The sequence below is a fragment of the Maylandia zebra genome, linkage group LG3 (genome assembly GCF_041146795.1).
Source record: "Maylandia zebra isolate NMK-2024a linkage group LG3, Mzebra_GT3a, whole genome shotgun sequence".
Taxonomy (NCBI): Eukaryota; Metazoa; Chordata; class Actinopteri; order Cichliformes; family Cichlidae; genus Maylandia; species Maylandia zebra.
In genome coordinates this window covers 40834195-40849650 of record NC_135169.1, presented here as the reverse complement: position 1 = coordinate 40849650, position 15456 = coordinate 40834195, and positions in this window count along the sequence as shown.

Here is a 15456-nt window from a genome sequence, read left to right as displayed (position 1 = left end):
ACTGTTTCCCCAAAAGGTTTTGTTTTTTTTTGTGATCACTTTTATGATTCTCATTGTCATCAGCATTTAGAGCATAATGTCGCCTCTGCGATGACTTAGGCAAAGAGGGATCGCTTCTGTTTGAGCGAAGAAGTGTGTTTGAGCAGAGGGAAAAAAACGCCGCGAAACAAAAAAAACAATTTGTTGGCGCTTCACACTGTGACAGACTGTGGGTACACGTCCCACAGCTACTTCAAAAATAACATAATTCCTACAATCCTGCTTGACAATTAGATGAAATTATGACAATTACAATAAGTGAGGGGTTTTGTGTTTTGTATTATGATGTGGGCAAGTGTGTACCTTCGAAGGAGAAAAAACAAAACAACAACTTTTAAACCAAAGTAGTCGCACACTCTTGCTAAAGACATTGCCACTGAGACTGTAGCGTCAGCTGATTCTTTTGTGCATGTTAATGTTATCGTTCCCTGTTCTCTAACGTCACGTTTACATTAAAAAATGGTAAACTCTTGTAAACATTCATGGAAACAAGTAAGTAAATTTGGGTTTTTTGTAAGGTTTTTTTTTTTCAGTTGCAACTAATATATTTACTACATGGCTGTAAACAGACACCCACTTACACAATAATCTCTTTATAGAGTCTTTACGAATTTTTTAGCTCTAAATTCTAATTCATTTGTTGCCTGTTGCAGTGTCAGCATCATAAACTCCAAAATACCACAGCTTACATGGAAAGTGAGTTAGCTTGGTAGGCTAGTTGATTGACCAACGAGGGGTGGAATGCAAGTTTTGAGTTACTGCTGGAGTAAAGTTTTTATTTTCTATCAAGAAACAATTTTTCTTTAGTTTTAGTCTTTTTGATGCAGAGAAAGTAGAAAAAAATACTATGCAAACCTAATCAATCTACCAACAACACTTAGATGGCATTCAAGACGTTGTGCTAATGCCCTTGGTGTAGGTTCAACTTTTATTTTGGAACAATTTTTTAACCACTATCAGAACCTGAGTAAATAACGTTTATTTAATGTTAAAATGAAGCAATAATGGATTGCATTTATATAGCACTTTTCGAGAACCTGAAAGCACTTTGCAAATCTAGTATTCAGTCACTCTCACATTCACACACTGGTGGAGGTAAGCTACAGTTGTAGCCACAGGCGCCCTGGGTAGACTGACAGAAGCGAGGCTGTCCCTCTAGTCCAGCGGTCCGCAACCTTGTTTGCGCCACGGACCAGTTTATGCCCGACATTATTTTCATGGACCGGCCTTTAAGGTGTCGCGGATAAATACAACAAAATAAAACTAGTACCGGTACCGAAAAAAAGAAGACCGAAAAAAACAACGCTGAAAACCATACATTTTACACCTGAGCCTCAACTCTCGCGGCCCGGTACCAAACGACTCACGGACCGGTACGAGGCCTGGGGGTTGGGGACCGCTGCTCTAGTCAACACCAGTAGGGTGAAGTGTCTTGCCCAAGGACACAACGACCAAGACAGACAGAGCTGAGGATCGAACCGGCAACCTCCGGTTACAAGATGAGCTTCCCAACCCCCTGAACCACGGTCACCTACAAGTAGTTGTACTGGTAGTACCTGACTACTGGGAAAACCCTCATGCAGGCCTGACTGCATGATATCTTTTGACCTCACCCCAACCAGTCGTAGCAGATGGCCCCGCCCCTCCCTGAGCCTGGTTCTGCCGCAGGTTTCTTCCTGTTAAAAGGGAGTTCCTTCCCACTGTCACCAAAGTGCTTGCTCATAGGGGGTCATATGATTGTAGAGTTTTTCCCTGTATGTATTATTGTAGCGTCTACTTTACGTTATAAAACGCCTTGAGGCGACTGTTACTGTGATTTGGCGCTTTATAAATAAAACTGAAGTGAATAGAGCCAGAACACATTTTTCACAATATTTTGAAGAAATAATATTCATTTGCTGTAGTTAATCATGGTTAACATACTGCTGAAGTCCTGTAGCTACTCAGTCATCTTTTTTATAGGGGTGCAACGATACACAAAATTCACGGTTCGGTTCGATACTTTGGTGTCACGGTTCGATATTTTTTCGATACAAAAAAATGTTCATGCCTTTTTAATTTGTCATTTATTAAAATTATAAATATATATTTTAACTCAAAAGTACAGTTTTTAAATTTAACCCTAACCCTTGTGCGCGTTTTTTATTTTGACAGCGAATGCGCACCTGCGGACCACTTATGTGCAGCCCTGGTTATTTAGCTCGTCATATTGCAGCCACAGAAATTCTTTTGTCCATGAAACCATAAAGCTGCACTTTCTTTTTGCCTTATATTCTGATTTGTCATAACTTCTCCGTTTTGTGGTAAGCTTTTCTTTGGCTGTCACTTCTTCACCCCGACCTGTCTTATTTGGCTCAGCAGAACTGAAATATAAATCCTGCTGCTTTTACACACGGACTCACATAAGCTCAGCGATTCTCTGCGCGATCAACCTCTCACATGTTTAAGCTGCGGGAGATTTCACTTGTCATGTTTGCATAGTAAGCTAACGATTAATAAGACGATGTCAGAGGAATTGGTGCACAAATTATCATCACTCACAGATCAGTGCTGTCGCTCTCTATACACCGTTCGCACGATTGCAAAGTGAAAGCAAAAAAACAAGCGCAAATTCAAACGCGATTTCAATATGTCACATATTGACAGTGGCTCACCGATGCCAATGACATAATTACCCAGCTACATTTCTGAAAGAATGCAAAAGCATTGACATATATTTTTCCTTCCTACAATAGCCCGACGGGCAGGGTAGCCCGTCTGAAAAAAATCGCTAGCCCCAGGACGTCGGGCTAGCGATTTTGCGAGCCCTGTATCTGATTGAGGAATCACTCATCTTTGGAAAAGAGAGTTTATTACAGAGAAATGTCTCTTTCCAAAATAAAAGCTATACTATCCGCTTCTTCTGGGCTATACAAAGCAAACACTGAGTTTCTTTTTGCCACCCTGGCACACAATGATTCACGTTTTCCTTGCTGCCAAAGCTGCCGCGGATCCAAGTTTGATCCCACACAGCTTCTCCCATTACGTAAGCGTGTCCCCAACCCCTGGCCAAGTCCGAGGACAGTGTGGTCAGGCAATAATAGTCTCTCACATAACCAAAGTGCTATGATGTCAACATAATCACATTGTTTGTACAGTAACCACTATTTGGAGAGGTGCAGTGTTAGGTTAGTCCTTCCCTGTTTACGAGACTCTCTGTGTGAGGAAAGTGAATGATGGCACGCTATATCCTGCATGCATCCAAATGTGTCCTGCTGTTCCGCGCTGAATAGTTTCACACACACAGCCCCTCCACCGATCATCGCTAATGGCCTCATGGTGAATTTTCTATGTGTTTCATCTCTCACAAATAGGCTAATTTTAGACCACCCACAAAGTGTACACACAGGCACCCACGAAACCAAAATATTCATCAGACATGATGCAATGCAACCGCAGAAGTGAACAAGAAATGTGGGAATTCATTCACACAATATTCCCAAGGCCCAAGTTTCACCCTTTACAATCTTAAGCCTGACACTCTAATGGCTCACGAGAGGCAGAGCCACTGAGTTGGCGCACCGCTTATGAGAAAAAGACAAACGTCCTGCGGAGAGCATTGAGATTGGAGCTTCTGTTTTCATTACTTTGGTTTATCGGCTCAATAGTCACCCCCTTTCTCCCGGTGCTAACTGTCCCCTTGATTTGCTCTTCTCGTGCCGGCACCTGAAACAATTCATTAAAAATGAATGAGAAGAAGCAAAACACAGAGGGCTGAGAGATGAGAGGTAGCAGTAGACAGGAAGAGAGAGCGCGAGAGCAAAAGAATAACACCTGCAGTCTGAGTACAGGTAAAGATTATTTAAGCTATTCACAAAAATCTCTCTCAGCATAGATCCTGTTCTATAGCTTGTTCTGAAATGTGACATTCCTATCATTTTTATGCCTTTCTAATGAATTTATACAACGCGTGCGGATTCAAGAGGAAGGAAGGCATTGAGACCCACGTGTACAGCTGAAGGCAAACCTAACTTATCATTCCCACAGCTGTTTCTGCCATTGAATGTGTGTTCTTTCTCTAAATTGAGAACGACTCTCAAGTACATTTTCAGAGAGGGGCAATCACAGCTTTCAAGTGACATAATTTCTCCAGTTAGTTCATAACTTCCCTTTCTGTCAAAAGAGCCCATACTTAATAGTTCCACAATGATTTTTTATGCTTATGTACCATTAAGAAATCACTGTGGGTGTTTTGAGAATTTATGGTTACATGTAAGTGCTATTCCACTCTGCTGGGGTATTAAGGTTAGAAGCATTATTCCACAAATGATGATTCATGGAAAAGAAAAAAAGGGGCCTTTTTACCTTTGAAGTTAGCGTTTCATGTTGTTGAGCTCCTGAACTCGATGTAGCAGAAAGTGTTTACTTTTGAAATGGCCAGTTGTTGATTTTGTGTGATGCTTTCTCCTAATTGTGCTTTGTCTCGTTTCCCACTAGGAAACCTTGAAAGCAACCACCAGACTAGCTTTTCCAGTGTCGTGCGAACTCTCGACGAAACATTTTCTTTGCTCTTTAACTTTGATCATACATACATGAATAGTTAAGGAAAACACATATGGTTATTTTAGCGACACTAAGTCAGCCGTAGAAAAACAAAATCCTCTGTCTTTACATGAATAAGCCTGCAATTTTATGTCAGCACAACTCAGATCTGTTTTTGTTTTGTTTATCTTTCCCCATTTGCATCATTATGAGGAAGAAAAAAATCCATAGTAGGGTTTGAATAGCTCCGTAATGAGGAGGAGGAATCAATCATCCTTTCAAAGTAGGCCCACTGCAGCAATGAGAATATAAATTCATGCTCATAAATTCTACACTTTTAGGTCCCCACATCCTTCTTAATGTCTCTAGAGTTTACAGCGGCCTTGTGTGTGATACTCCACTGTAGATGGTTTGCTTGATTTATGGCTGGTTTTTTCCCTTCTCACTGGAAGGTAATGGTAGAGATGTCCAAGTTAGCCTCCCATGAGTGAGCTATAAAAGTGCTGTAATTACCGTGTTAATTTTGGGCCGAGCACAAAAAGATGTTCTGCCGATCCATCCAACTATCAATCTACCTATCATCTCAGCATTTGTTGTTTGGCGTGTCGGCACCATTATTACATATGTCACATAATTGGGCATAATTAAAAGGAAGTGCAAGTACTGTAATTAATGTCAGTTGTCAAGCACCAAAAGGCAGGAAGAGGATAAGATTTTTCAGAAGCTGGAGCTCAAAGACCTCTGAAATGAAGGCATTTCTGACTGACGGGTTCTAAACTTGGCACACAACATGAATGATGATGCAGATATTATTTGGACTTGGGTGTAGATATGCACTTAACTTGTGTTTTAAACATGCTGGGATTAAAAAAAAACAAAGGAAATGCCAAAGTAACAAAACATGGGCAGGGATAGCTCAGTAGGTAGAGTGGTGGCCCCATGATCGGAAGGTCGGGGGTTCGATTCCCCTGAACAGCTACCCTGAGGTACTCCTGAGCAAGGTACCGTCCCTACACACTGCTCCCCGGGCGCCCAGTGGCTGCCCACTGCTTCACTGAGTCAATGGGTTAAATGCAGAGAAGGATTTTCCCCACGGGGACCAATAAAGTACACCTTCTTCTATGTAGTTTCTACAGTGTCACTTCCAAAGACTTTTGATGTTGCTCATGTAACATTACGTGCACATTGGTCTAGAGTTATCTGCCAGATACAGCGCTCCCTGGAGGTTGTAGCCTCTTTGTAGGTGAAATCAGCTGCAATAAAGGTGCTGTAACAAAAACATAATCACCATGATCGTCACATATTCAGAATAAATGTCGTTAGTGGTCACATGCTAATGGTTGAAGCATCCTATTGGCCTCTTACCTTTTTTAAAGCAGGCATCTTGATCATGTGATAGCTGATAGCTTACAACACACTTGCTAAAATTTGTGATTGATCCTGGAATTATAGAAACCATAATTTACAAAATGAATTTGCTACATTCAGTGTGACCTGAAACTAGTATATCATAAAGTGACCATTAAAAAGAATCCAGGTTTAAGGAACTTCCATACTGGCCCCAGTTAATGTGCACAGTTTTACCACAGAAATGATTAAAGTTAGTCTGATTTCTTAATTAGGAGATTTTTGTTTTATGTGATTCACCTGTTTCAATATTATTAAGCTTGAAGTCACGCATTATTAGGGGCATGGTTGTCTTTGAATCACAGGTTAGTCCAGGTTACTGGTCTTCTAGACCTCATTCATCTATTTAACCTTGTTTGATAACTATCGTCAGTGGTGACAGTCTAAATACTCCACATGTTTTAGTGGGTAGATCATCTTTTATGGTGTCTAGTGGTTTTTATTTGCCATTTCTTTTGAAAAAAGACAAAAAAAAACTGTCTTTTGAATGAGGTGACCATTTACAAACCTTCTAACACTAGTTTTCCTGTCATAGGTTTCCAGACAGTGTGCATGGCACTATATCAAAAACAGTACTTGAATGCTAATAGTTTGTAAGATCGTGACTTTTTTTGGTCAACTTCTTCTAATTTGCTTACTTTATAGCTGTCATGTTGGTGTCAAAGTTGGTGCTGCAAACGTTGTGTGCTGACTATGAGTCAAGGGTGCCACAACATTTATTTCACATATATGTGCTATATACTTTTGATAACATTTCAGCACTGTACATTAACCACAATTCGTTTCTCACTATTAATCATATGTCCGTGGAAGCCTACAGACTTCCATGTCTAAATGTCTGAATTTAAAACACCTGTATAAAAAAATACATCTAAGACCTAGACTTAGAAACACTGTAACCTTAACACAGAGAAAGAGCAACCTAAAAGAAAGCTCGGTCATTTGTTGTGTTCTCTTTTTGATTAAAATCAACATAACAGCATTATATGCAGCAGACGCAACCATATCCTAAACAGAGAGGTTTTGGTGAGTGTTAAAGTATTTGACCATTCAGAGCAAGGTTACACGTGGCACTGAAATACTAAAATAGCTCAAATAAAATAAGAAAAGATATGGTGCCCATTATTTGTATTCATGCCCATGACCTGTAGGAGGCCAAAGAAAATAGGAAGGCTTGAAGCACGCAGTTCAAGGAATACCGTAAGAAGGGAACAAGCAGCAGGAAATCCGTTTAATGTGGAACGTGCTGTCATCACCGTTCGGTTTGTTTTATTTACTTATTAGTTTTCTTTAAACTGCATTTGACCCTTACCGCCATGCAAGTTGTGGAAAAACAACTTCACTTAGCTGGGTTCAAAAGTTTCAAGATTTTCTTTGCGAACAGCTAAGAGAGAGCTAATATTTTTAATGTACGTCTTCCAGCAAAAGTCTGGGGGCTGATAATCCAGTGTTTGATGATAATATTTGGATTTGACAGGCCAGTGAAGATCAAACCACATAAATAAAATCCACATTGAATAACATGACTTGATTGAGATTTTATTACCCTAAACTCGTGGTTTATACGACACTTGATGGGTGGCATTTTACTGTATTCAGGTGCAGAGAATTAGACGGGGGGGGGGGGGGGGGGTAACATTGGAGCCAGACTTTACCTCCTTTTAACATTCGTTATATCGGCGTGTTGCTGTGTGCAGTCAGGATTCCCTGTGGAGCGGAGCCAGGCATCAGAATGATACTGACATTGCTTTCCCACATCATTTTTGACCCAGAGCTGCCTGCCACATTCAGTTTGTGAGTACAATGCTGGATAGCGCTCTCTATCGTAATATGAAGCAGCCTCTGCAGCCGATCAAGTGGTGACCTAATGCAGGGAAAGAAGAGGCAACGTCCTTTTTGAAAAAGAAAAAAAAATGCATCCCACATGGGATCTATTTCCTCTCAACATTAATAATACTCTGGAGCATTAAGGCATGCAGCTAAAGCAGATGTATTCTTCCTCAGGCTGATTCAACTTGTAAGCGTTTCCTTTCTCAACCCCCCGCCCCCCAGACCTGAGGCGAAGCATGATTACCCGATTTTAATGAGATTTTTAATGTGATTTTTTTTTCAATTCCTTCAAGACAATCCGGCTCTCTGTTATGTACATATAATGGTTAATGTTTGCAGTTTGATGGTATGCAAAAAAGAGCTAATGTTGACATTCTTCCTTCTGATGCTTTTTCTCTATGATGGGGTAGGTTCTGCTTTCTACTTTTCTTTTCGTGTGTTGTTAATAATTAACCTGGGACTTTTCCATCACCTTGCTGCACTGGTAATTAATCAGTGCAAATACGAACAGGTTGCACATCACAGAAGACAGATGTATGATCATTAATTTGAGCCACAATTGTCTAGTGCAGAGCCAGTGGCATAGGTTATAATCTTGTGTCATTTGATTGTGCTTGAATCAGATTTATCAGACTAACTTTACTAATACTGTTGAACTATAATAACAAACAAAAAAGTCTCTTCTCTTTCTAAAACTATCATAGCTCGGTATCCAAGAATAAGTGAAACTCTCTTGTGTTTATTAAGCACCAAAAACATTAAAGAACTTAAACCTGGAATTGTAGAAAGGGAAACACCTCTGGTTACCGCTGAGGACAGCATTTCTCAACTTCTCCCAGCAGTGTAGCTCTCTCAGTGTGGATGTTATTACTCGTGTTTCACCCTCGAGAGTTTGCTCACTTAACTGCAGGAAACATTTTCTTGAGTGCATCTAAACTATAGAGGGGTCTGCTTGTATACCCCGTTTAAAAAAAAGAAAAAGGTACGTGCTCAGAAGTTTAACAGTCAGAGAAAATTCCTCAGACGTATGATAGTAAATAATGTTGGTAAAAGTCCAGAAAATCTTCTGTGTATTAAACTGACAAATTAAAGTGTTTTGTTAACCAGTCTAAGTGATTCCCAGACGATTGAAGTTACAGCCACTTCGTAAAAATGCATATAATCCAAACGGTTTCTTTTTTTCTGAACTTATTCACATAACCAAATGAAGTTGTACGCGTGGAGTGGTGAAAAAGAGCAGGACCCCTTCCAGAGGGGTGCACCAGATGCTGACAATCAAATGCCTTTGATGAACTGATCGCCTGAGCACCTGTAAGAAAGTTTTGGCAGTTTGCTGCTCTGGATAATCAGGTGTGTTAACACAACCCCACGGAGGAAAGACATCAGCTTCTTGATATTGAAGGAGTAATTCTTGCTGCCTATCAATATGGCAGCTGTTTAAAGTCCACTATTTTCAAGCGAGAACGATCATTCCCGAGTGGAAACATTCTAGCAAGTTGGGGTCACACAGGTGGTTGAGGGGTGATGACTGGGATTGTTTTGCAGTCATCGAGTCAACCATGAACTGCTCTGTACTGTATACCAAAGTATTCTGGGGTCAAATGTGAGGCAGTCTGTCTGACAACTAAAGCTCGGCCAATATCAGTCAGCAGGACAGTGTTTCCAAGCGCGGCAGCAAATCTACAACACAGTGGCTGAAAAAGAAAAGGATCGAGGTGCAAGTCCAGATGGTGCGGAGTCAGGAGAGAGCCAAAATTCCTCCACAGTGATGTGAGAGACAGACGAAGTACAGAAATACAGAAAACAGTTTATCCGGATCCACATGTTATTGAAACGTGAACTGTAATTTTTCACTGAACTACACATAAAACGTTCTTTTTCCCACGCCTTTACGTAGATTATGTCCTTGAAAGCCAAATTGGAAAATGCATATTGTTTAATGCATTAGAGCCTGGCTGTAGGAAGTATGTGTTCAGAGATGCTCGACAGTCCAGCCCATTTCTGTTTTCTCAAATCTAGCACAAACTGGGACTTAAGGATAAAATTGGTCAAAGGTAAAGGTCACTGTGGCAATGTGTCCATCCACCTCCTGTGAACAAAACACATTAAGAAATCGGGGTATTTCCAGATTTATTTTTGCAGAATTTCCTACAAAAACCCAATAAGATAAAATCATGGCACGGGAGAAAGGTCAAAAATCAGTTTATCTGTACTTACAGTGCAAAGATGTGGCTACAGAAGCTAAAACAAAACCGCTGTCTTAAAACTAAAATTCCATGTTTGCGTGAAGTGAATCCCTGTGCAATGATGCCTGCTGCACTGCCAAGTTTTGGGGTTTTTTTGTGGTTACAAGTTTGCTCAGAGGTTAGCCTTTCTTAACTGTACTTGCTCCCACTTTTGCTCTCCTCTTTCTTTCCCAGTCTCCATTCCTCGACAATGGGGTCACAGCTCAGTGTTAAGCACGTGTCATCCCAAATAACGGTGAGAGACGACAGACCTTTGGCTTCCCGTTCACATACTCGGCTTACATTTGGACTAGACCATGACATCACTGAGGCAAACTGCCTAGTTTCCATGCCGGATTTGTCCTCCCTTTCAGTTTACCTTTATTTCCCACTACTAAGACAGCAGCTGTTCTCGGTCCTTTTTTGAATGAAACCCAGGATTTCCTGTATTTCTCTTTAGACTAATGGTCACCATATGTTTGGACAACAGCCAGAGCAATAACAGTCACAGGATTTGAATTTATTTTCTTGAGATACTTCATCCATCAGCTCTAAAGTGGCGAGATCAAGCAGGTGCTAAAAGCACACCAAGACGGAATACGTCGTGCCGTAAGCCTGAATAAACAAAAGCCTGTCATAAATACAGGACTCAGTGTCACCCCATTAGCAGGTCATTTAATATTAATCTTTAAAGAGAAAGCTCGGGGTATAATACGGGTATCTTGTGCTCACATTAACTTTTTAATTAGATATTTTATTAAAATCCACTCTGTCCTATTATTTACAGTTTTATCTGCTCTAATTTCTACTCATGTAAATTGAGTTGCTGTTTTTTTTTCCTCTCTTTTTCCTCTCAATCAAAGATGTAACAACAAGCTATGCCGTAACACTGTAATAATCATATAAAAACGTTAAACACACAACTTTGGTTAAGATTTTTTTTTTGGTTAAGTCTAAAAATGAACTAGTTACATTACTGTGGTGGTGACAATGAAGTTTAACAAACTGGTAAACAGTTACTGTAATACTGTAAATACTGTGTATCCGGTCGTTAAGTGATGAGGTGACGAATCCTACTTCTGGGCCTAAAGTAGTCTGCGTTTAATATGGCTTGTGTTGTTAACATGTTTAATGTTTTGTATTTTCTTCTATTTAATCTCAAAAAGCTCCTAAAACAGTCAGTGATCACTGTTGACCTCCCTCGGCTTTTATTACCGCTAATCATTTATTTAAGCTCAGTTTTTAAAACCTTAGGATGTAATTACAGCCCAGCCCATGCAGCAGTATATGAATGACTATCCTCGTATTGTGGATGGATTATCTCAGTTGTTCTCCTGGCTGAAGTTTGGTCCTTTTACAGCATCCTGCCATGCGATTACATTTGTTCCTGACCACCGAGAACACTCACGTTAACTTTTATCGAGTGGAAAAAAAGTTAGCTTGTTTATATTATGCTAACATAACTGTGTCGCTAGCGGTCACGTAGCACATCATTATATACCAGCTAGCCAAACTTCAGTAACCCTACAAACGTCACTGCTGTTTAGTTTGCTGTCTTCATTTATGTTGGAAGTGATAACAGAGCTGTACGTTTTAATTTGTTTCCAAAACCCTGCAGCCAGGACATGCTATATTGTATTTAGATAGAAGCTAGCGAGCTAACTTCCTGCTAACTTCTAACTCCGTTAAATGTCATAAATTCCGTTTTCATGGATGCCTGGATGTTAAACTCAATTGTTACACCTGGTAGAGCAGAACGCTGATCATTTTATTAAAGATGAAAGACTTTAGACAGTTTTTCAACTCTCAGTAATGCCATAGTGATCGTTTGATATGTGGACCTGCAGCGGAGTTTAGGCCCAGACACGGCTAGTGACGTCAGACTTAACGACTGGATTGTTTAAAGTAGAACAGTATTTTAAAAAGTTGTAAATGATTTCTGCACTGCTGGTTTCAAAGGCCTTATAAAGTGAGTATGTTTAGGATCTTGCATGTCTGGATACAAGGTGATTGCAAAGATCACGTGGTGGGAAGCAACCTGTCTCCAAGCAATCATGGTCCGAATTGGACAGACAGATGGCAACACATTGTAATCTCACGGCTCACAATAATAATTATATTTTAGCGTTAAAAATATTGTTTTGATTAAAGAGCACGTGCACGTTGGTGAACCAAGCATTACAGAAACATAAAAAATGATTTGGGTAATTATCAGTGCTGTTAATTTTGCATTGGTTGGCGGGCTAATAGATTTGTTAAGCACTGCAATGCCAAAGTTTGCGAGAGTCAGAAAGGAGGCAGGAATGTGACAAGGATTGTGACTCCCCAGCCACAAATTTGACGTGTATACAGAGGACGAGTTTTCTTCTGTGCAGCTTGGAGACACTGAAGCATGGAAAAAAGAAAAGTCTCCAAAGCAGACTCACTGTTTCTACTCCACTAACCCTAATTCCTTGCTCATATGTAAGATAAATGTACATACCATGCAGCAGTACACAGTAAGCCTTTGGGTGACAGTGAATTATTCTTAATTCTTGCTGAGGAATCTGTATACAATAAGCAGGTTTAGGTGCGTGGGGTTTTTCAACCCTATAAACTGTTTTTTTTTTTTCCCACCACAGAGGATTTCCGGGAGCTGTCGTTGTAGCTCTGAGACAGCTCTGAATTTATCTGCAGGCTGTCGCTGGAATTAACACAGATAAGGTGAAAATATGACAAAAGTTTGGGAGTGTAGTCAAAAGGCAGCTCTCTGAATGCCTCATTATATCAAAGAGTAAGAGGGGGGTACACTATATCTTTAATGGGCCGCATTTGGAGGCTTAGAGTTTGGACGACACCCACAGCCAATTATATCTGCACTCCGGCCAAGCTTAATCAGCACCCCAAGCTCTTTGGGCTTATACATTAAATACTATAACACACTATAAAAATGTTTGTCATGACACAGTTTTCAATTCCTTTTTTTGTGTTTCTTGTGAAGGAAGACCCTAGTTGTTGGACTATTTTTTTTGCCTTTGTTTCTCTTATGTTAACAACTCCAGGCACTTCAGGGTTTTAATGGTAGCAATAAAACGAGTGTCAAGTTAAAGGGCGAAAGCTTTCCACTTCAAATAGCAAATCCAATGTCCCATTCCCGGTATTTATTGCCATTACGCTGCCATTCAAATTCATGAGTCCCGGCGATCGTTTGTAAAGTTTGAGGAGAAAAACAAATGTAAATCTTGAAATATTTACATTTAATTGTAAAAGCAGGTCCTCCTGCTGCCTGATCATCCACTCAAATAATTAGAAAACTATTTGAACGTGTAAGGCTCACAGCAAAGAAGGCAGACTGTCAATGTTTCTCCTGAGGGGAGTTTGTGGTGTGTTTTCCTAAGCGTATAATCCAAACATCCTTTCTGCTGTACGTTGCCTGCTTGTACTAGATAAATAACAGTCTTGTTTGAAACCTCCAGCATTTTGCTCTCGCTCATATGTACATCACAGCACATGACAAAATCACTTCCTCTCGACGTATTTGTGCGAACTTTACCCATGACCTTTAATTTGAATTATTCTCTATGGCTTTTCTCCCACGAAGACAGAGACGTCTTCTGAGCAGCGCTTCGCAAAGGCAGCTCTGCAGAAGAGCGGTTTATTTTTAAATATGAAATAGTTGCCCTGACTCCAAATGTGACAGATGCCGTTGGGTATTCAGTGAGGCTTTTTACTGCGCAGCTTTACAAAGACTGACTCTTCCTACAGCTACCATGGTACTTTTATAGATACTTCTGGAAACACTTAACTGACTCATCTGTTCTGCAAGTAACATAATCCAATATCTGGGTGGAATAGCTACTGTAATCTTCACGGTGTTACACTAAGAAGACATGACATCACTTTCAAGTTCTCATTGTCAGCAATAATTCACTTCCTAAAAGATCAACGGATAGCTCTTGTTCATGATAACATGACTTTGTTGTATATTTCATACATATACATATACACTAGTTACTGTAATATATGTCTATTTTAAAGGCAGGATAATATCTTCCTGGAGCAAAGCAACAGACACATTTTTCTCAAAGAAGGCATTTCTTAATCCATATTATATATCTCTCATCCCTCAGATGGTGTGTTGGGAGGAGGAGGAATTGCCAAAAAAATCTATAAAATCAAATCCTATTAAAGCGCAATAAACAAGAAGACACTAATCCATCCCACGCGTGCCTCTGCCAACTCTCAGCCCGGCTCTCTTGGTAAGACACTGGCTACAGTTGTACTGAGTATTTACCACTCACTCGCCCACTCTTTCTCATCAGTGTAAATTAACTGTAATTTAGGTGCTAACGCACCGCAAAGTGGGCTTGATGCTCTCAGATAGGGCTACTAGATGGGCTTGATTTTGAGTGTGGCACCGTTGGACGTTGTCTGACTTTGATCAGCTCTGTTGTGCTTTGGAACACAAGAGCGCAAAAGCCATCGGTTTATTTTAGGATGCGGGCAGATGAAAACAGCATTTGTATGTGTTTGATGGTGAGCGGGTCCGAAAGCAGGTAAAATAATGTTTTATTCAATATCGTGTGATCGCAGCAGAGGGTGATGGCTCGGGCAACTTCTGTTGGAATTTCTTTGACACCAGGATGAGCTGACGTGTGGTGCAGAAGGACTCGCAGAGGTCTTGGCCTCGACAGCTGCCCCTTTTAGTGACGTCGCTGTTGGTTCCAGAGTCCCTACGGCAGCATTTAAGGCTGACCTCATCTTCAGGATCTCATGAGTCAGCAATATTAAATTGCTAGCCGGTCCTCCAATGGGGTAACCCCACTGTGGACATGAGCAGAGCTGCCAATTCCATCTCATACACATTAAGTAAATTGACTTCATCAGAAACACTCCAGGCTGTATTGGATGACATCATACCTATGCTTAGGTTATGATTTCCTCAAGCTCAGGAGGATGCAAATTTGACTGACCGTACACTGATGACTGATGTTGGTGGAGCCACAAATCTTTAATTTTTTTTTCTAATTGCAGATATTTTATAGTCTGGTCACGCGTCTACATAAGCATTATATAGATGCCGCAGACCAGTCTAGATAATTGCATCTGTCGTGTCTTAAATGGCTTTGCACAATATCTTTTATTGACTTTTAAATTATTGTCGCTGATGATGGCATTGATTCACCTTTCTGAATCTGCAGAGATGCCACATGAACTCCATTAAGGAAACCTATAGAAATGTTAGTTGTTATTCAACACGATCTTCTGTATTATAAACTCTCACTGCAGCAAAATGCCCTGTTATTTCTGCTCAGCTGGAAATAAGAAGGGGAAAGTTTCTGTTTGGCTCACATGTGCAAAAGAGAACGTCAGATTTGTCCGCTTGGCTTTACTGGTTGCTTCGACTGAGATACTGCACCGTACCTGCCTGTGCTCTGCTAAAGCCAGACTAATA